The following is a 23,254-nucleotide window of genomic DNA, read 5'->3' as shown; positions in this document are numbered from 1 at the left end:
TATGAAAGAAAGGTAACAAAGAATTTTGATGGTACTATCACTTTGAATATTTCTCCATGTCAATAATAAATTGAATAAGCAAAGTGATTGACAAAATGTTAGGCGTCAAGTTTCTTCCTCTGCACAGGAGGAATCCCAAGCCTTGCCTTCTCCCATTCAGTCCCGGCTGCAGAGGAGCCTGCACAGCAAAGACATCATTCCCGGCACCTTGTTCAGGCTAGTGCTGTCAGGTTGGTTGCTGCTGCCATCCCTGGTTCAGCTATAGCAGCCTGCACTAGCCAGCAGCGAGCAGCTCCTGGGACTAAGTCCCTTTTCCGCTCCACTAAGCATGCCCGTGGCTGAACCTCTCATTGGAGATCAAGGGTCACATGCTCCGGTCCCGTGTCTGTTCTGATTGCACCATCAGGAAGGTCCCGGAAGGACACTGCTAAAAAAGGGTCGCATGGCCGCTCGGCCATGCGCTAGTATAGACTTTAATGGCTAAGTGTGTGTATGTTGATGGATACTTGAGACAGATGAATGACTTATGGCTCCCTCCCTTGGTTGTGCATGAGTTATGGTTTAGAGTCAGAGTCAGCGCCGAGTTGTGGCATTGCCTAGCACCGCAGTGCTCCCAGCTCCTTACACATGCTAGCGCCAGAGTGTGCCATTCATCACAAGGCAAAACGTTAACCCATAAACTGCAGCGTCTGCCAGAGCAGCTCAGTGTGCAGATAGTGCGCTTTCCTGCTCTAAGCTAGATTGGTTAGTGGCGTCCGCCAGGGCGGCGCTGCATGCTCCAGTAGCGGTTTACTTAAGTTCCGTTTTTCTGGCATTGCAGTTGCGGTTCCACATGCTAGTGAGTCATGAGGGACTCTAACCCTGTGTCCTTGGGGCAGAGTCCTGAGACTCTACACTAGCGCTCCCTTTGCCGAGTCCTGTGGAGTTAATAGGCTCCGGCATTTGTGCCAGCGACTCTGTGAAGTTAAGTTCCTTCTGTACACACCGGGTCAGTGGTTAACCCACCGGTGTTCAGTTAGCACTCCACCATTACCGAGCAGCAGTTTATCATCTCTGCACGGTGGACCCCAGGTTGCGATCGAACTTCTTTATATTTTATATTTAGTGCGATCCGCAACCCTAACATTGAGACCAAGGGATACACTGTATGCACTGTTGGGATTCTACTCGCTTAGGTGCGACGGGAGACAGTCAGGAGGCAGGTTCCCTTGAAGTTCATGCAGTTTATTACGTCATAAACCAAACAGCATGTCACCAAAATAACCAGCCTTCAGTTCAGGCGACAAAATAACATCAAAATGTCCTTTCCTTCAGGCTCAGTCCGCGAGCCTCAGCGCACACAGGAGGTGTATAACCCCCTCACAAACAGCTGCCTTGCTCATGAGCAGGCCACATTATAAGGGTGTAGCCACACCCACGAATCCAGCAGCTGACTGGTCACATAACTGTGACCTCACCACAGGTCTTTAAAAATAATAATAATACAGCAATATTTGTTATTCCTTACATTATGGAGACAAGCCATTTATGAGACACATATCTCCCATCGATTACACGACCCTTAGCCCTGCCACAGCACTCTCATAGCCAATACAAACTTCTAAAAAGGTGTCCTCAAAATATAAATAAACAAATACCAAAATAAGACAGTATATTTAAGGATTGTGGAGGAACACATCACTCACAGTTAATATAGGCAATATTGCCTCAATGTGCTGCCAGTGCAGAGAAATGTATTGGACTAAGACATGTGTAACATAGTAACATAGTAACATAGTAATTAAGGTTGAAGAAAGACTTTAAGTCCATCTAGTTCAACCCACATCCTATCCTAACTTGCCCTAACATTTTGATCCAGAGGAAGGCAAAAAAAACCCATGTGGCAATCAGTAAGCTTCACATTGGGGAAAAAAATTCCTCCCCGACTCCACATACGGCAATCAGACTAGCTCCCTGGATCAACGCAATATTAAGGAAACTAGTGTGTATATTCTGTAACATTAAACTTTTCAAGAAAAGCATTCAGGCCCTTCTTAAATTTTAGTAGGGAATCACTCACTACAACATCATATGGCAGAGAGTTCCATAGTCTCACTGCTCTTACAGTAAAGAATCTGCATCTGTGATTATGCTTAAACGTTCTCTCCTCCAGACGTAGAGGATGCCACCTGTCACAGGTCTAAGGCCTCTTTCACACATCAGGTTTTCGCCTTCAGGCGCGATCCGGCGCTTTTGACAGAAACCGGATCCGGCGAAATGCAATGCCGGATCCGGTTTCCCCCCCATTGACTTGCATTTGCGCCGGATCGCGCCGGATGGCCATGCGTTTCATCCGGTTTTCGCCGGATCCGGCAATGTGTCCGGATCCGGCGTCTGGAAAAAACGTCTACTGTAACGTTTTTTGTCTCCGGCGAAAAAGCCGGACACGCCGGATCCGGCGCGTCCGGCTTTTTCACACAATGGAAGCCTATGAGCGCCGCAATGCGCCGGATCCGGTTTTTTTGGTCTGAGCATGCTCAGTAGCCACAAGGGTCAATTTTAAAAACCGGATCCGGCGTAATCCGTCAAAAAACGGATAGAAAAACGGATGAACCGGATGAGACGGATCCGGTTTTGTCTGTCAAGAAAAAGACGGATCCGGCAGAAAACCGGATCCGTCACATCCGGTTTTACAAAACATTTGCCGGATCCGGCGTTCCGGCACGACGCCGGATCGCGCCTGACGCCGAAAACCTGATGTGTGAAAGTAGCCTAAGAGTAAAAAGATAATTAGAAAGGTCTTTGTATTGTCCCCGCATATGTTTATACATTGTAGTAACATCACCCCTAAGCCTTCGATTTTCCAAACTAAATAACCTCAGGTGTAATAACCTGTCTTGGTATTGCAGACCCCCCAGTTCCCTAATAACCTTTGTCACTCTTCTCGCTCCAGTTCAGCTATGTCTTTCTTATACACCGGATACCAGAACTGTACACAGTATTCTAAGTGTCGTCGCACTAGTGGCTTGTATAGAGGTAAAATTATGTTCTCCTCCTGAGCATCTATGCCTCTTTTAATGCATCCCATTATTTTATTTGCCTTTGCAGTAGCTGACTGACACTGACACTAAATGTGAGTTTGTCGTCCACCCTTACACCCAAGTCTTTTTCAGTGACAGTTTTGCCCAGTGTTTTACAATTAAGCACATACCGTATATACTCGTGTATAAGCCGACCCATGTATAAGCTGACCCCCCTAATTTTGCCACAAAAAACTGGGAAAACTTATTGACTCACGTATAAGCCTAGGGTCAATGGTGGTCCAAGAAGATGCTCCATAGATAAACCCCATATGCTGCTTCACAAGGGTTAATGCTGCCCAATAAGATGCTCCATAAATGCCCCCCATATGCTGCTGCACAAGGGTTAATGCTGCCCCATAAGATGCTCCATAAATACCCTCATATGCTGCTGCACAAGGGTTAATGCTGGCCCAAGAAGATGCTCCATAAATACCCCCCATATGCTGCTGCACAAGGGTTAATGCTGCCCCATAAGATGCACCATAAATACCCCCCATAATATGCTGCTGCACAAGTGTTAATGCTGCCCCGTAAGATGCTTCATAAATACCCCCATATGCTGCTGCACAAGGGTTAATGCTGCTCCATAAGATGCTCCATAAATACCCCCATATGCTGCTGCACAAGGGTTAATGCTGGCCCAAGAAAATGCTCCATAAATACCCCCCATATGCTGCTGCACAAGGGTTAATTCTGCCCCATAAGATGCTCCATAAATACCCCCCATAATATGCTGCTGCACAAGTTTAATGTTGCCCCATAAGATGCTCCATAAATACCCCCATATGCTGCTGCACAAGGGTTAATGCTGCTCCATAAGATGCTCCATAAATACCCCCCATATGCTGCTGCACAAGGGTTAATGCTGCCCCATAAGATGCTCCATAAATACCCCCCATATGCTGCTGCACAAGGGTTAATGCTGCTCCATAAGATGCTCCATAAATACCCCCCATAATATGCTGCTGCACAAGGGTTAATGTTGCCCCATTAGATGCTCTATAAATACCCCCCATAATATGCTGCTGCACAAGGGTTAACGCTGCCCCATAAGATTTTATTATTATTATGCATTTATATAGCGCCATTTATTCCATGGCGCTTTACATGTGAAAAGGGGAAATATAGACAAGTATAATAAACATGTGTAAGACAAGGGACACACAAGTACATAAGGAGAGGGGACCCTGCCCGTGAGGGCTCACAGTTTACAGGTTAATGCTGCTCCATAAGATGCTCCATAAATACCTCCCATATGCTGCTGTACAAGGGTTAATGCTGCCCCATAAATACCCCTTATTTGCTGCTGTCGCTGCTGCAATAAAAAAATAACATACTCACCTCTCTGTCGCTCGGGCACAGGTACCGGTGTTCTGAGCCCCCGGCACCGGCGAAATTTACCGGTCCCTGTTCCATCGCCGTCCACTACTGTGTCTCCCGGGTCTCTGCAGTGACTTTCAGCAGAGGGTGCGCACTGACTACGCCATCGCACCCTCTGCCATCACAGCAGGAGGACCCGGAGACATAGCGGTGCACGGCGATGTAACCGGGACAGGTGAATATTATTCTGCCCCGTCATACTCACCCCCTCCTGGCGCATGGTCTTCTCTGCAGCGGCAGCCTCTGCTTCTCCCTCTGTCGTCTGCTTCCTGCATTCAGCTGGTCACGTGGTACCGCTCATTAAACTCATAAATATGCGCATATTCATGAGTTTAATGAGCGGTACCACATGACCACTGAACACAGGAAGCAGAAGGCAGAGGGAGAAGTAGGGGCTGCAGAGACGTGCCAGGAGGGGTGAGTATGATCTCTGACACCCCCGCTCCCCCTCCCCCACCCACCCCCCGGTATATGACTCAAGTATAAGCCGAGAGGGGGGACTTTCAGCCCAAAATGGGCTGAAAATCTCGGCTTATACACGAGTATATACGGTAATTATACATCTTGTTTGTTCTACCCAAGTGCATGAGCTTACATTTATCGCCATCAAACCTCATTTGCCATTTATCAGCCCAAGCTTCTAGTTTACATAAATCCTCCTGTAATATAAAAATTGTCCTCCTCTGTATTGATTACCCTGCTGAGTTTAGTGTCATCTGCAAATATTGAAATTCTACTCTCTATGCCCCCTACAAGGTCATTAATAAATATGTTAAAAAGAAGCGGGCCCAATACTGACCCCTGTGGTACCCCACTGCTAACCATGACCCAGTCTGAGTGTGTTCCATTAATAACCACCCTTTGTTTCCTATCCCTGAGCCAGCTCTTAACCCACTTACACATATTTTCCCCCATCCCCATTGTTCTCATTTTATGTATCAACCTTTTGTGTGGCACCGTATCAAAAGCTTTTGAAAAGTCCATGTACACCATGTCCACTGCATTTCCTTGGTCCAGTCCGGAACTTACCTTTTCATAAAAACTTATCAGATTAGTCTGACAGGAACGGTCCCTCGTAAACCCATGCTGCTGTTGGGTCATGAGGCTATTCTTCTTCAGATACTCCAGTATAGTATCTCTTAGAAAACCCTCCAGGATTTTACCCACAGTAGAGGATAAGCTCACTGGCCTATAATTTCTAAGTTCAGTTTTTGTCCCCTTTTTGAATATTGGCACCACATTTGCTATACGCCAGTCCTGTGGTACAGACCCTGTTATTATGGAATCTTTAAAGATTAAAAATTATGGTCTATCTATGACTGTGCTTAATTCCTGCACTACTCGTGGGTGTATCCCATCCGGGCCCGGGGATTTGTCAATTTTAGTGATTTTTAGACGCCGCCGTACTTCCTGCTGGGTTAAGCAGGTGACATTTAATGGAGAATTTTTATCCCTGATCATGTTATCCGTCATGGGATGTTCTTGTGTTAATACTGTTGATAAAAAGTCATTTAGCGTATTGGCTTTTTCCTCATCCACCATTTCACCCAGACTATTTTTAAGGGGACCAACACTATCATTTTTTAGTTTCTTACTATTTATGTAGTTAAAGAATATTTTGGGATTATTTTTACTTTCTCTGGCAATGAGTCTTTCTGTGTCAATATGTGCTGTTTTGATTTGCTTTTTACAGAATTTATTTAATTTTCTGTATTTATGTAATGCCTCATCACTACCTACTTGCTTTAATTCTCTAAATGCTTTATTTTTGTCACTTATTGCGCCCCTTACAGCTCTATTTAGCCATAGTGGTTTCCTCCTATTTCTAGCATGTTTATTCCCATACGGTATATATTGTGCACAGGTCCTATTCAGGATGCTAATAAACGTCTCCCATTTTCTTTGTGTATTTTTAGGTCTCAGGATATCGTCCCAGTTAATTTCACCAAGATCATCTCTCATCCGTTGGAAATTTGCCTTCCTGAAGTTTAGCGTCCTTGTAACCCCTCTGCTACACATCTTATTAAAGGACACATGAAAACTTATTATTTTGTGATCACTATTACCCAAGTGACCCTCAACCCTTACATTTGATATGCGGTCTGGCCTATTGGTTAATATTAGGTCTAGCAGTGCCCCCCCTCTTGTTGGGTCCTGAACCAGTTGTGAAAGGTAATTGTCTCTTACAGTTGTCAAAAACCTATTACCTTTGCTGGAACTGCAGGTTTCTGTTCCCCAATGTATTTCAGGGTAGTTGAAGTCCCCCATAATAATGACTTCTCTGAGTCGCTGCTTCATCTATTTGCTTTATGAGGATATTCTCCGCTGCTTCCATTATTTTTGGAGACATAACAAACCCCTATCAGTAATTTATTATTTTTCTCCCCTCCCCTTATCTCTATCCACAGGGACTCTACATTTTCATTAGATTCATACATACAGTATTATCACGCAGGATGGATTTTAAGGATGATTTTACATATAAACACACGCCTCCCCCTCGTTTATTTGTACGGTCATTTCTGAACAGACTATAGCCCTATAAAATAGCAGCCCAGTCATGGCTCTCATCCAGCCTTGTCTCCGATATCCCCACCATGTCATAATTATGTTCCAACAACATTAACTCCAATTCCTTCATTTTGTTGGTGATGTTTCTGGCATTAGTATGCATGCACTTTATGCATCTCTCTGTACCTCTATTCTTTCTGAAATTATTAACTGTTCTAACCCCACCCCCCATGCCACTCTCACCCCCAATTTCATTATTTGTACCCAGGTCTCTATCTGCACTGTCTTCCCCTCCTATAAAATGAATACCCACCCCCAGTCCCTAGTTTAAACACTCCTCCAACCTTCTAGCCATTTTCTCCCCCAGCACAGCTGTACCCTCCCCATTGAGGTGCAGCCCATCCCTAGCGTAGAACCTGTAGCCAACTGAGAAGTCTACCCAGTTCTCCAGAAACCCAAACCCCTCCTTCTTACACCAATTCCTGAGCCACTTATTAACCTCCCTAATCTCCCATTGCCTTTCTGGCGTGGCGTGTGATACAGGCAGTATTTCAGAAAATACCACCTTGGAGGTCCTTGCTTTAAGCTTGCAGCCTAATTCCCTGAAATCATCTTTATTTTAACCTAATTCTATCTTTGTCACTTGTGCCAATGTGCACCATGAACGCTGGATCCTCACCAGCCCCTCCCAGTAATCTGTCAACCCGATACACTGCTCAGCAGACAGTATCACACAGGATAGGATTAGATACACAGCTTAGCAGTCAGTATCACACAGAATAGTATTAGAGACACGGCTCAGCAGACAGTATCACACAGAATAGGATTAGATACACGGCTCAGCAGTCAGTATCACACAGAATAGGATTAGATACACGGCTCAGCAGTCAGTATCACACAGGGTAGGATTAGATGCATGGTTTTTATGTGCAATATAATCATTATAATTTGTTATAACTAACCACAGTTGGTTACTATGCCCAGGCAAATAAAATTAAAAATGTCCTACCCGACTGCTATCAAAAAATAATAGCGAGATAAAGAGCAGAGAGTTATGTGGACTCCTATAATAAATGAAATGAGGTGGTTCAAGAATACCATAACGGATAACAGTGATAGCAGAGAAATGAAGAGAGGTGTTATTATATTTATACCTGTTTTGAGAATATTGTGTGTGCATATATTATATTCTCCAGCTGTCTCTGGGACGTACTGTGCTGTGTTAGGAAAAACCATAAGGTGGATGAGTATATGGTTTACAGTAATTATTGTCACTGTTATCCATTATGGTTTTCTTGAACCACCTCATTTCATTTATTATAGGAGTCCACATAACTCTCTGCTCTTTATCTCGCAATTATATTTTGATAGCAGTCGGGTAGGACATTTTTATTTTTATTTGAATTTTTCTTTTTCTTTTCTTCCACCTGGCTCTCCTGATGCATTGTCACAGTATAAAATGAGATTTTTCTATGTATTACCCTGATATATTATACCACATATGGGGACATATTATTGACCATGTATACTGTATATTACTGTACCAATTATGAGGACTTATTATGATTTCTTTCTTATTGTATTTATTTTGAATCTATTATAGCAGGCTGACGAAGGCCGGTTGTAGGCCGAAATGTCTCTGAGACTGCATACAAATAAAAAATAAAAACGTCATTTCTAAAGGATCATTCAGTTGAGTGCCAAGTTACTTTATTATTACACTTTGGTCTGGGTAATCTACTTGTGCAACCTGCGGTAGTGCCACGCTATTCTTGACATAAAAGTCTTTAGCCATCTTGGCTGTAGAAGTCAGGAGAAGAGCCAGGGATTTATGCCTGGCTATAAGTCTTGAGATGAAGAGAAGGATGAACCTCCAGGCATGGAGCCTGGAGGGGGTCAGGAAACCCCTCACATGAGGTCTGCTCTGGGTCACAACTTGTACCAGACTCCCCAGGGAACTTTCCAGAACCCTGTCTTGTCTCCCCAGAGATTGGAGGTACAGTAGCTCCTCCCATTGAACCTTGGTGACAGAGTCACTGACCAATAGGATAACTCTCAATTCTTGTGTCAGACTTCACATTGTGAGATTAATTTATAAATCATGCATTTCACCAGCATATGGTGCTGGAACACATCAAATGAAAAGTGCACTTAATAGAACACTGAATCACCTACCTGAGGAATATATGAGATTAGTGAGTTTTTGATTTATTTAAACCATATAACAGTAAAAGGCTAATTAAGGAGTGAGTTGTAGTGTACAGAAGCTACTCACGGTCCAGGGTTACTTAAAGGGGCATACCCAGTCTGGACTGGGTCACTACACTGGTAGCACAAAGTATCTATAAAAGTGAAATGGCTCCCTGCCTGTCATGGGTGTGTCAGATGTGACAGACAGTCATCCTGGATCCAGCTGTAGAAGGTCTTTGTGTTTACCTCAAGCACCTGCTTGATTTTTGCATCTCTGTTATGGAGCGATATCCTTCTCCCTCTAGAACCAAATAGTTACCACCACCTTCTCCTGCTAATCACACACCTTTGCTGAAGGTTTAAATATATTCAATTGCTTTAGTAGGGTGCGGGTGTTAGCTCATACTAGCCTCAGTCTTGTTGGAAGTTCTAGCAGTTGGTTAGTGTCTTTCTCAGAGGACCATGGGAGGATTGCTGGCATGACATCTCGATTGTCTTCTCAAGCTAAGTGTTTTCCCCTCATCCATCTTCACTCTCTGTCTTTAGTTTTAATGGGGATTGACTAATGCTGACCCAGTCACCTCCCTATGTAGGGCGTATCACTAGGGTCAGGTAGGGATTAGGTTCCTGCTCGATGCTAGGTGCAGAACCTATATTGGAACATTAAGGACAGACAGGGTGATTTTAGATCTGCCTAGGGGTCTCCAATCTGCTCTTCCCTAGAGTTTGGGCTCCTTTTTCTCTTTTCATTGTTGTGCACTTACTTATCCTTCACCCAGCATGACATCGCCCATTGAAAGAAATTCAGCAAATTCTGAGCTCCCAAATCCAAATGTCTCTTTCCTTCCCGGCCCCCATGTGTTTAAACCACATTTAGCGCCCACATGTTTGGCATTTCTGCAGCGATGAGAGCCTGCCTATTTTACAGGTGTATGTCTTCAGAGGCATGAGCTGGGCATAACGTACTGGTCACTACAATGTTTTGGTAACTACAACGTACTGGTCACTACAATGGCAATTTGCAATTTTCACTCTGCAACATCCACTTCTGCTTGTTTCTGGAAAGAAACCATTGAGTCAGTCAAAATTGTTACTACACCTGTAGATAAATCCCCAAAGGGGTATAATTACCAAAATGGGATCACTTGAGGTGGTACTCTGTATATGGAGTCTTCAAACTATTCTAGGAAAATCTGCCCTCCAGGATGCAAATAGCGCTCCGTCCCTCCAGAGTCTCGCTGTGTGGCTAATCAGTACTGTACAGCCACGTAGGGTGTATTTCCACATACAGTAGAACTTGTGGGACAAATTGTGGTGGCATTTTAACTCACTTCTTGTGTGGAAATGTAAAATCTGGGTCTAAACCTAAAATTGTGGTGGTAAAAATGTAATTATTTTTTCTTCACTGCACAATGGTATAAAATTCTTTGACACACCTGTGGTGTCAATTTGATCACTGTACCCCTATGTGAATTCGTTGAGAAGTATAGTTTGTAAAATGGGGTCACTTATAGGGATTCTGCCGTTCTTGCACCTCAGGAGCTCTGCCAGTGTAACATGGCACCCTCAAACTAGTGCAGTAAAATCTGCTCTGTAATATAGCACTCATTCCCTTCTGAGCTTTGCCTTGTGCCTGAAAAGTAGTTTTCAACCATATATTTGGTATCAGTGAACTCAAGAGAAATTGTGCAATAAATATAGAGGTCCATTTTCTCCTGTTACCCTTTTAAAAATACATTTGGGGCTAAAAACATTTTTGTGGGAAAAATGTGATATTATTTTATTTTCATGGTTCAACGTTAAAATCTTCTGTGACGCACCTGGGGGTTCAAGATGCTAAATACACATCTAGATAAGTTCCCCGGGGGGTCTAGTTTCCAAAATTGTGTCACTTATGGGGGTTTCCACTGTTTAGGAACATCAGGGGCTCTACAAAAGCGACATGGCGTCTGCGAATTATTACAGCAAATATTACATTAAAAAAATCAAATGGTGCTCCTTCAAGAGTTGAGCGAAACGGGTTGGTAAATGTCAAAAGTCGCCGACTTTCGCAAAAGTCGAGTTTCATGAAACGAAACCCGACCATAGCGTGAGGTCGGCCACGAGGTCGGTGACCATGACGCCAAAGTCGCGTTTCAAATGATGCTTCAGCACCCTTTTTCAGCCAATGATGGAGGATGCACACTGTGGGCAACGTGATGACATAGGCAGTGGTCAGCACCATCTTTGATAAGGGCATGCAAGTGACTGGCTTGCTTTGTGTGGCATCACAGGGGCTATAAAAGGGCGTGCACGCCGACCACCATCTTACTTCTGCTGATCTCAGAATAGGGAGAGCTGCTGCTGCTGCTGATTCTGTAGGGAGAGCGTTAGGCAGGGAAGAAGATACAAAAAACTGCTTCTGCTGGTAGCGATTTTGCCTGTACAACACACCAGTTTAGTGTGCAGTGCAAGGGGAGGCTATATTTTGGTGCATCAGCTCTGTTGGTTATTAGGCTGCCTTATAAGGCTCCCTGATAGCTGCATTGCTGTTTTCACACTGCTGTGCAAACCGCTTTTTTAAAAGCAAAAATACTTTTCATCCTCTTTTTTGCCCAGTTACCAAGCGTTCATTTTTCTACACTTTTGTGTACTGCAGTCCTGCTTATTAGGCTGCCTGTTGCCATACTTGGGACTGAGAGCATCATTGTCAGCTTGCTAAAATCTCTAGGGAGATTCAAATTCTCCCCAGTCCTATATAGACATTTTATACATCATCCAATTTCAGCCTGTTATATTGAGGTGTAATCTACACTGGGTCTGAGATAATAGTTCAGTGTCCTCAAGTCTGTAGGGTGATTCAAATTCTCCCCAGTCCTATATAGACATTTTATACACCATCCAATTTCAGCCTGTTATATTGAGGTGTAATCTACACTGGGCCTGAGATAATAGTTCAGTGTCCTCAAGTCTGTAGGGAGATTCCAATTCTCCCCAGTCCTATATAGACGTTTTATACTCCATCCAATTTCAGCCTGTTATATTGAGGTGTAATCTACACTGGGCCTGGGATATTAGTTCAGTGTCCTCAAGCCTGTAGGGAGATTCAAATTCTCCCCAATACTATATACACCTTGTACCTTGTTTTACAGTACCATATTGCTGGTGGTATTTTGGGTACATTTTCCCAAAGTTGAGGAAGTGTGTTGGAAGAGGCCGTGGAAGTGGGCGTGGGTTGCCAGCTGGTAATGATGGTGTTGGTGGTGGTGGTGGATCTGCTGATAGTGACAAAAGCACAATAGCACCTAATGCAGGAGGTGTTGAGCCTGCGTCACCGTCTGGCTCCACAAGGCCTCGAAGGCTCCCTTTTCTGGGAGTAGGTAAACCGCTCTTAAAGCCAGAGCTTCAGGAACAAGTTTTGGCTTACATTGCTGACACAGCCTCCAGCTCTATCGCCTCCTCTTCTGCACTTTCAAAAAATAAAAGCACTGAGTCGTCATTGGAGGCTCATGGTCAGGAACCACACCTTTCCTTGTGTCCTTCACCCCTACCAAAAGTAAAGGATGCGGCAGGCCACACTACAGATTACTCCATGGAGCTCTTTTCACATACCTTGCCAGGGTTATCAAGTCAAATCGTGAATTACCCAGTCCAAGAAGAATCTGACATGGAGTGCACTGATGCACAGCCACTGCTAGATTTATCTGCTGGTAAATTCACTCTGAGCACTACATTGTCCTCACAGTGTACTGAGCCAGAATCTGACCCTGATGAAACTCAGGTGCCCCTTCCCGCATACTATACCACCTTACATGGTGACACAGAGGAAGGTGCATATGACATTGAAGAGGAGGTGATGGATGACCCAGTTGTTGACCCAGATTGGCATCCATTTGGGGAAGAGGGTGCCGCTGCCAATAGCTCAGAAGAGGAGGAGGAGCATCCTCAGCAGGCATTGACATCGCAGCAGCTGTTATCTGGCAGGCCCGAAGCAGTCCAAAAGCGGGTTACAAAAACCAAAAGAGTTGCAGGACAGCTAGGTAAGAGGGTCAAATTAGCACAGCGTGCAAGGCCTCAAAATGTCTTCCATAGTAGGAAGAGTGCAGTGTGGCACTTTTTTGAACAAAATCCTAATGATAAGGCAAAGGTTTTCTGTAAGAAGTGCGCAAAGACCTTTAGCCGAGGGAAAAATCTGAGAAATTTGAATACCAGTTGCATGCTTAGACATTTAACCACCATGCACTTCCAAGCATGGACGGACTACCAAACCTCATGTACCACATGTGCAACTGCTCCCAATGAAGGTAGTCAGCAAAGCTACATCGTTTCCCCCACTGTAAGCCCACTGGTTAGCACACCACCAGCAGCAAATGTTGAGGTGTCGTTGCAAGGCCAAAGCAGTCAGGGAATAACAATGTTATTGATATGAAAGACTGAATCTAGGCCATGAGAAAGAACACCAACTCCATCACCATCATCAACCCTCTCTCAGTCTGCCATGTCCACCGCTAGTTCCACCATATGCAGCTCTCAAATCCAGCTCACCCTACCAGAGACTATGAGTAGGACAAGAAAGTACTCATCCTCTCATCCGCGCACACTGGGTTTGAACGCCCACATTGCCAAGCTAATCTCGTTAGAGATGATGCCTTACCGGTTGGTTGAAAGCGAAGCTTTCCGCGAACCCATGGCCTACGCAGTACCACGCTATGACCTATCCAGTCGGCACTTCTTTTCTCGCCAAGCCATCCCAGCCCTCCACCTTCATGTGAAAGACCGCAGTGTCCATGCACTCAAGCAATCAGTGAGTGGAAAGGTGCACCTCACAACAGATGCATGGTCCAGTAGGCATGGCCAGGGCCATTACGTGTCCATCACTGAGCACTGGGTTAATGTGGTGGATGCAGGGTCCACAGGGGACAGCAGCGGTGGGACAGTGCTGCCTAGCCCACGGTATAGGAAACAGTTGGGTGTAGGCGCTCGACCCACCTCCTCCTCCTCCAGAAGCGAAAGTTCGTTCTCAGAGCGCAGTCGCATGAGCACTCCATCCGCAGCTACCAGTGTTGCACACTCAGTGTCCCACTATCGAACAGCTAGTGGTAAGCGTCAGCAGGCTGTGTTAAAGATGATGTGTTTGGGCGACAACAGACACACCGCGGAGGTACTGGCCGACTACTTGCAGCGACAAACTGAGTCATGGCTGGGCAGTCTACATCTTGAGGCAGGCAAGGTAGTTTGTGATAACGGCCTGAATTTTGTGGCAGCCATAGCCCTTTCAAAACTCAGCCACATACCTTGCTTGGCTTACACCTTGAACCTGGTGGTGCAGTGCTTCCTCAATAATTATCCGGAGTTAACAGGCCTGCTCCAGAAGGTCCGAAGACTGTGCTCGCACATCCGCCGGTCGCCCGTACTCTCCAGTCGTATGCAGAAGCTGCAGCGATTGCTCCAACTTCCCAAGCCCCACCTATTTATCGACGTTGCAACAAGGTGGAACTCCACCCTGCACATGGTTGAGAGGCTGTGCGAACAGAGGCAGGCTGTAATGCATTTGTGGGAGGATACACGGCCAGGCACTTTGAGGGCAGACATGAAGTTGTCGGGTGTGCAGTGGTCGAAGCTCAAAGACCTCTGTAAAGTCCTTCAGTGTTTTGAGGAATGCACATGACTGGTAAGCGCAGACAACGCTATCAAAAGCATGAGCATCCCACTTATGCGTCTGCTCATGCAAACTTTGATGCACATTAAGGAGTAGACGTCTGCAGCCAAGGAGGATGAGGAAGAGGAGGAGGAAAGCCTTGATGACAGTCAGCCATTGTCTGCTCCGTGATCTCTCCAGGACGAGGTGGAGGAAGAAGAAGAGGAGGATGATGATGGGGATGATTATTTAGGGGAGGAGGATGCTTCTCATGGGGCAAGAGAAAATGTTGGTGTGGCAAGGTCTGGTACAGAGTTTTTGCGTGACTGGAGGGATGTTGATTTTCCAGAAAGTGCTCCTCCACCCAGCACTCGCAGTGCATCATTGACACCTGGATCATTGGCCCACATGTCAGATTATGCCTTGCAGATCCTAAAAAGGGACCCCCGCATTGCCAAAATGATGAACGATGACGACTACTGGTTGGCCAGCATCCTGGATCCACGCTATAAAGGCAAATTCCAAAACATCATGCCACAGGAGAACCTTGACCTAATATTGGCTAACAAACATGCAACTCTGGTAAACCCTTTGTTTGAGGCATTCCCAGCACACAGCAGTGGTGATGGTTCTCCAACGAGCCATAGGGGGAAGCATGGAATAGGTGTTCATGGTGCACACATCAGAAGTGGCGTTGGAGACAGGGGTTTCATGACCATGTTGTGGACTGATGTTTCAAGTCCTGCTCACACGACTGGTAATACTGCATCGATTGAAAGTGACAGGAGACAGCTGTTGTCAACTATGGTTACAAACTACTTCTGGTCCCATATCGATGTTCTCCCTCACAGGTCATTCCCCTTTGACTATTGGACCTCTAAACTGGTTGCCTGGCCTGAATTGGCACAATATGCCTTACAGGAGCTCACTTGCCCTGCTGCTAGTGTGCTATCGGAAAGAGTCTTCAGTGCTGCTGGCTCAATCCTGACAGAAAAAAGGACCCATCTGTCGACCCAAAATGTTGATGATCTAACCTTCATTAAAATGAACCATGCATGGGTTTCAAAGGATTTTGTCCCACCTTCCCCTGATGACACATAGGTTGCCAGAAAAATGGCTCGCTTTTTTCCTCCTCTTCCTCGGACTTCTCACATTCCTCCATTTGTAGCTGCTGAATGTCCAACATCAACATATGCCATTTTTTAAACCTCCCTAACTGGGCTGCCTCCCCCCCATGGCCGGGGTCACCACCTAGCGCACGCAACCGTGCGAGTGCCATTGCCCTGTACAGGTGGGTGGGCCGACTCTTGGGTGCCGGCACTGGCACAGGGTCCCTCATAGTGCAATCAAGTGTCTCTGACGGTGGGGGTGCACACCCGCCGTCAAACACACCGACGTACTATGAGGGGCCCAGTGCCAGTACCGACACCCACGAGTGGGCCCCCCTTGCTTGGGCAGGGCCCCAGCATTTGCAATATTTACCTCTCCCTACTCCTCCGCTGTGTTGTCTGGGCTGTCAAATCCTTCCCTGGGACTCCCACTACAAATTTGGTGAACTGATAGATGATGGTTAAGATGTAGCTATGCCCTGTCCTGCTGGCCGGGCTCTAGGTTGAGATGATCAATGGCTTCCATTTCTTATGGACGTCGACTCACAATGAGATGCAGTGGTGGTTTATCATCAGCTTTCACAGTTTTCCTACTCACAGACGTGTGACATTCCTGCCCACATTTTTAAATGTGCCCTCTCATGCCAATCCAATAGAATCGCCTACAGTCTGTGGCTTCTGTCTTTTGCACTCCAAACCTGACAGATCATGATAGGCAGTGAGGACCATGTCTACATCTCTCCCTGTGATCAAAATTTGATGGAGAAGAGTAACGGTGATGGGATCAACGGTACTGCGATACAGCAACCCTTTCTTCACAAAGAACTTTTTTTGCTGTCTCCACACACAAAGTAATTGAGGGTCAGCATCGCCTCTGAGAATTCTCCAGGGAGTTGTTCCCGTGATTAATAATTCCTAAATTTCTGCAATCGCTCGACTTTATTTCTGTACTTTTATCCATCTTGTTTCCTCTTGCGGAGAGTCTGAACTGTCTTACTGAGACAGAAATATATATGAAGATTTAAAAATACCCCAACAGCGTATACTGGTGTATGCTTAAAAAACATTTCCTTTTTTCTATTTTTTAGATTGTTGTCTAATCCATACTGAGGCTGTGAGTGTCTTTGTTGTACTCTGGAAATAAACACGGAGATTTTAAATGTTTAAACTATGCTATATATTCCTGTTATCCGGTGATACTGTACCCTTTCTCAACTTTCTGCAATCTTGTTGAATCCATACTGTGCCTGAGACCGTCTGATTCTGCCTCCTGATTACAGATGAGTGGTGTTTGAGTGGAACTGTTGGCCAAATTCAAATTCTAGCTGTTTTGGGCAGTGTTAGATCCATTCGTCGAACTACAACACTTTGATTAAAATTCGGCTGTTCGAGTTTCCGTTCGAGAACGTTTCGTTAAACAAAAGCGTATCTTTTTTTCACATTAATAATGGTTTTCAATGATAATAGACAGTTTTAGGGCATAGTAGCGGTGTCTGGTAGCCAGCGGTGTAGTACACCTGTGAAGGAGCTGCACCGTGTGTGTTTCTAATAATTTTTTACCGCATATTGTCCTGAAAATCCTTTTGGGCCTAGTAACTGTGTCTGCTACTCAGTAGAGGAGCCCACCCGTGAACCGAGCTATGCCGCCTGTTTATGAAAGAACCAGTTTTTGACTGCATTTACACCACTTAATACTTTGGGCCTAGTAACTGTGTATGCTACTTAGCAGAGTTGGCCACCCGTGAACCAAGCTATGCCGACTGTTTATGTAAGAACTGTGTGCTAATCAGCAGAGGAGACCAGCTGTTAAGCAAGCTACAGCACCTGTGGTTTGGACACTTAATTTTTTCACATTCTCTCTGGAATGCCATTTAGGCCTAATTCCGGAATTACGGTTGACCTGCACTTACTGGGAATTGCTTGTTCGCGGGGAAGAACTGTAATCCCAGATCCCCATCACTAACGGGGTTCAGCGTGTTATCCGCACCTGTAAGCGATACACGCTGGTCCTTTCATTGTAGCACGCGTGCAGCCCCGGACATGTAAGGGCATGACAGACCTGTTATTGGCCGATCTTGCGTGCCAGAGCCTCGCGTGTCCCTCTAGTAAGCTGGATGCGGACTGCGGGGGCATACCTGGGTCTCGTTCGTTAACAGAATTAAGCTTGCAATCTGTTCAGCTTTTTTGTGGATGGCATGGTTGAGGTTGCCCGTGTTGAGTAGAATTAAGATGCAGGCTCCACTCCTGGTGGTGCCCTTCTGGACATTCCTTTAAGGTTCAGCTTTGCAACCATACTGCCCCTGGAAACCAAACACTTTTCCTGACAGTGACATTCTGGTCAAAGAGCGCGATGACATCACGTCTGTATGCCCTCTGCCTAAACAGTCCAAGTGCAGAGAGATGGAAGATGGGAATGACGAGGAGTCCAGAGTACAGGGATTCCCTAGCGAGGAGACTTATTTAATTGTTTTAAAAGTTGGGAGCAATTTTTGGGGAGCACGATACTCTGGAGAATGATATCTGGGGCCCACCATACACTGGAGCATTTCAAAGGAGGACATCAGTCACTGGAGCAGCATTTACAGGGCCCATTATACACTGGAGCATTAGAAATGGGGCCCATTATATATGGAGCATTATTGGGCCCATAAGACACTGGAGCTTCATCCATTGTGAACAACATATACTGTAGCATTATGTGGAGCTCATCATATACTGTTTCAAACATTATATGGGACCAATGATTCTGTATGGAGAAATATATGGGCCTCATTACTCTGTATGGCGCACTATGCGGTGGCCATAATACTGTATGGAGGAATATACTGTCTGTTTTTGGAGCTATTGTAGAATTTAAAATGGATATCAGTCATGTGATGTAAGAATTGAAGTATTTTTCATTGTACTGTACCACTATTTCTCTGCCGTATCAAAGGATCATGAATTGTGTCACGTGTTAAAGGAGCCCAGTGACACTCTTTGGCCCTGGGCCCACGAAAATCTGGAGCCAGCACTACCCCCCCACAACTTTAGCCAAATAACCCCCAGTTTTCAATGCCTAACTATTATTATAAAGTAAATTAAGGTTGACAAGCTTAAGGAGTAAGAATTGATGTTTTTGGCATTAAAATGGGCACTGTAGGTGTGTTTCCTGTCCTCCACTCCCTGCCGACTTTTCTTCCCCATTGATTTACATTGGTTTCGTGTTTCAGTCGGACTTCGACTTTTCACGATAATCGGCCGATTTCGTTCGACCTGACTTTTGCGAAAGTCGGGTTTCGTGACTCGACCCGAAAAAAGGCAAAGTCGCTCATCTCTAGCTCCTTCCATTCCGAGCCATGCCGTGCACCCAAACAGTGGTTTTCCCCCAAATATGGGATAACAGCTTGCTCATGATAAATTGCACAACAAATTTGTATGGTCCATTTTCTCATGTTACCCTTGCAAAAGTAAAAAAAAAATAGATCTAAAGAAAATTTGTGTGAATAAAAGTTAGATGTTTATTTTTTTCTTTCACATTTCATTAATTCCTGTGAAGCACCTGAAGGATTCATAAACTTCTTGAATGTGGTTTTGAGCACCTTGAAGGGTTTTTAGAATGGTGTTGCTTTTGGGTATTTTCTGTAATATAGACCCCCTCAAATTCACTTCAAATGTTCGGTGGTCCCTAACAAAAATGTTTATTTAATTAATTAATCATTTTTTATTCCATCTTTGGTCCAATTTTTGAGTATCTCTTATAATAATCAGAAGTGTACTCACCTGTTAGCTAAAGGCATTCAAAGACTCACACTGTGCACTTTCTATAAGTTTTAATTGCGGCACAGTATGTTGGCTTGTTCTGATTGGTGGTCATCTGAAGACAAAATAGCTTATAATGTCTCTATTACCAACAGAAGTAGGGTGCCCTAAGAACAGGGTTGCCTTTATAATACACGGTATCTTGTGCTATATCTGATGTTATGCTTTTCATACAGGTTGTAATGTCTTACAGTGCACATATACACAAACCACAAAGTGCTCCTTTGAGGGAATATTGCAGTATGTGTACCATATAATAGTACACATTGGTCATTAATACTTCTGCACAATTGCCTAAATAGTGTAACTCAATGAAGCAAACATCATACAATGTTTTCACAATACTTCTGTACAAAATAATATTGATTTATAGTGGCCACAACCTTCAGGTGAAGACATGAATGATAACTCCTTCAGCATGGATGGGTTATGAATCCTTTATGGTTGCACAGATTACATACCCCTAATAAGGAAAGGTGCAAGCAACGATCATGGCACTGCATCTTGATCATCAGAAGACATCATGAACTCTTCCGACAACACATTACATTAATATAGCATATACAAATAACCCTTAAATTTTGAGTAGGGTATTTCAATGAACTAACACAAAAAATGAGTACAGTAAATTCTATATTACCTTGTTTAGTCCAGAGGATCCCTGAAAAGGAAAAAGAACCAGGCTTTTATCGTTGATGAAAGGAACAAACCTCTTTTGCCTCCAATGCAGCTTAACAAATTTGGACGATGAAGATGAACCTGGTTATTATGTCAACAGTTGGTCGTCACACAGGGAGTACTCTGAAAGGATTAATTAAACATACTTTTTTTGTACTTTTACCTTCCCTACAGACTATTGTTTTCATGACAAGTGGAAGCTTTTTTCTATAATTACACAACAACGATATTGTGCAGTTTCATTTTGGCAGATAATATCATTTAGGATGAAACATTACAATACCTTTACTCAGAAATATTTTTGGCTGTATAACAAGGAAGAAGGGAATGTTCTGTACAATTTCAAGACAACCTTGGTCTTTACATCAAGAGGTTTATGTGTTCATAATGCTGTGCAAATACACACGTACACACATATATAAATATACATTTACTGTATATACATGTATACAGATAGACGCTTATGAATATATATCTATATATAAACACATATATACACCCTATATTTGGATATGTGTATATATGTGTGCATGTTTTCAGATATTGTACAGTGAAGGAAATAAGTATTTGATCCCTTGCTGATTTTGTACGTTTGCCCATCGGCAAAGACACGAACAGTCTATAATTTTAATGATAGGTTAATTTTAACATTGAGAGATAGAATGTAAAAAGAAAATCCATAAAATCATATTGTATGAATTATATACATGTATTTGGAAATGCCAGGGTCTCGTACCTTGCTATGCTCCTATATCAAACCTTATCTGTTTCCTCCCCAACCAAGGAGGTGTGAGGCCGAAGTGTATTGGAAAACACTAACCAGATGGACAAAGATAAACAGGGATAAAAAAAACTACAATCATACAAATACACTCACAAGACAACAGAGTGGGAAACAGGGGAGGAATAAGTGGCACAAACCAAATGGGAGACGAAAAGGATAAACACTTCTCCTTCAACTTCAAACCAGGAAGTGCAAAAACTATTACTTTCAACACACAAGTGCCAGTGGTGAGCATATATAGTGGGGAGTGGACAACACAGCACAGCTGAGACAATTCAGAATGGAGAGCTCCAGGAGATCTACTGAACTGATTAAACATTGCAATTACATAGCAATGAAAACCTGCACTGTTTAGTAAGATGATGAAGCTGTTCTAATCCATGCAGGCATTCGTGTAGCCAGACGCTGTGATCCTCTGGCCTCTCTCTGTCGTGGTATCCCAAAGACATGTAGTTACCAAAATGGGGTTATTTGTGGGGGGGGGGGTTCCATTGTTCTATTCTATCTCATTCTATTTGCCAATTACTTCAAAAGAGGAAACATCCCCATTAGTCTATTGTCTCCGCAAGAGAAATTGACATACTGCGGTCTGGAGAGACGTGCCGCATGTCCGTCTCTGGGGGTGAGCCATGTGCATCTCTGGATGCTTAGTGGGCATGGGATTTCTTTAAATCTCATCCACAATGCTGTAACAGCTGGACACTGTGGGTTGGACACCGTACAAGTATGCAACGTCCAACCCGCAGCGTTTACTGATTGTCTGCACATACCCTAAAGATCCATAATATTGACATGTTCAACCAACATTCTAGTGTGTATGGGGGTGCCAGCTGACTGATCATCATGAGTGTCCGATTGCGGTTTGACAATCACATTATTCTATTGGAGGTAAGCCATTAGCTAACATTTCAGTTGCCGGCTTTCTGATTTCTCTTGGTGTAACAAGCGCTCCTGTGAATGGGAGAGATAGATGAGATTTATTTCAGTTGAATAATCTGTGGATCATTGTTCGCCTGACAGCCAACTCTGTATGGAGGGCTTTATGGGGCTCCCTCTGTTACCCTATCATCCCATCCCTTTGTGACATGATTTTACTATGCTACTAGCTGCTATATAAGTCAACATCCACTGGATGAAGAGTCTAATAGGTAATCTGTTAGTGTAAGGCTAAGTGCACACGTACCGGAACTCTCGCGGAAATTACCGCGATAATTCCGGAATTCCAGTCCGCGGGAAAATCGCATTTTAAATTCCCGCGATTTTCCCGCGGAAAAACTAGCATTTTGCAAGCGTATTTAGCTTGCAAAATGCTAGCGTTCTCCAAGCGATCTGTAGCATCGCTTGGAGAACTGATTGACAGGTTGGTCACACTCGTCAAACATAGTGTTTGACAAGTGTGACCAACTTTTTACTACTGAGGCCGCCTATGCGGCATCAATAGTAAAAGATAGAATGTAAAAAAAAAATAAAAAATGGTGTTATTCTTACCCTCCGACGTCCCGCTCATCCGTTCCCAGTAATCCTTTGCGAAAATGCCCGCGATGACGTCAGTTCTCGCTGGATCGCGACGTCTCGCGGTAATTCGCGATGACGTCACGCGAATGACCGCGAGACTTCGCGATCCCGCGTGAACGGACGCCATCGCGGGCATTTTCGCAAAGGACTACTGGGAACGAGAGCGTGAAGAGAAGCAGGAAGACTGCGCAGGACGTCAGAGGGTGAGAATAACAATATTTTTTATTTTTAAATTCTATTTTTTACAGGGATATGGTACCCAAAGCCCGGAGGACAGTCTCCTCCTCCGGACCGTGGGTACCATCCGCAAATGTTCTGCTTACTTTCCGCATGGTGTGCACAGCCACATGCGGAAAGTAAGCGGAACAATGCATTCCTATGGGTGCGGGATCGCCACGATTCTGCAAATTAATGAGCATGCTGCGGTTTTTACCACGAAGCGATTCCGCCGCGGTAAAAACCGCAGCATTAGTACAGCATTGCGGAATCCCATAGGAATGCATGGGATGCTTATTTTTCACGTTTTCGCGGCAAAATCGCGCGTTTAAAACCGCCGCGGAAATGCGAAAAAAACGCCAGGTGTGAACTCAGCCTAACACTGACAAGC

General features: G+C 44.5%; 1 long non-coding RNA gene across 1 annotated transcript in view; it reads right to left on the bottom strand.

The window, feature by feature from the left end:
• LOC141088653 (uncharacterized) overlaps positions 1-20,480 on the bottom strand; it is a 52,331-nt gene extending 31,851 nt beyond the window's left edge. The window contains exon 1 of the long non-coding RNA XR_012232012.1: positions 20,311-20,480. This is a non-coding gene — a long non-coding RNA (uncharacterized lncRNA). The remainder of the gene's footprint in view (positions 1-20,310) is intronic.
• Between the last annotated feature and the right edge of the window lie 2,774 nt (positions 20,481-23,254).

Source organism: Dendrobates tinctorius, unplaced genomic scaffold, assembly GCF_039654945.1.
Source record: "Dendrobates tinctorius isolate UK_male_01 unplaced genomic scaffold, ASM3965494v1 ptg000040l, whole genome shotgun sequence".
Classification (NCBI taxonomy): Eukaryota; Metazoa; Chordata; class Amphibia; order Anura; family Dendrobatidae; genus Dendrobates; species Dendrobates tinctorius.
The sequence above is the reverse complement of the archived record's forward strand: the minus strand, read 5'-3'. Positions and strand labels throughout refer to the sequence as shown.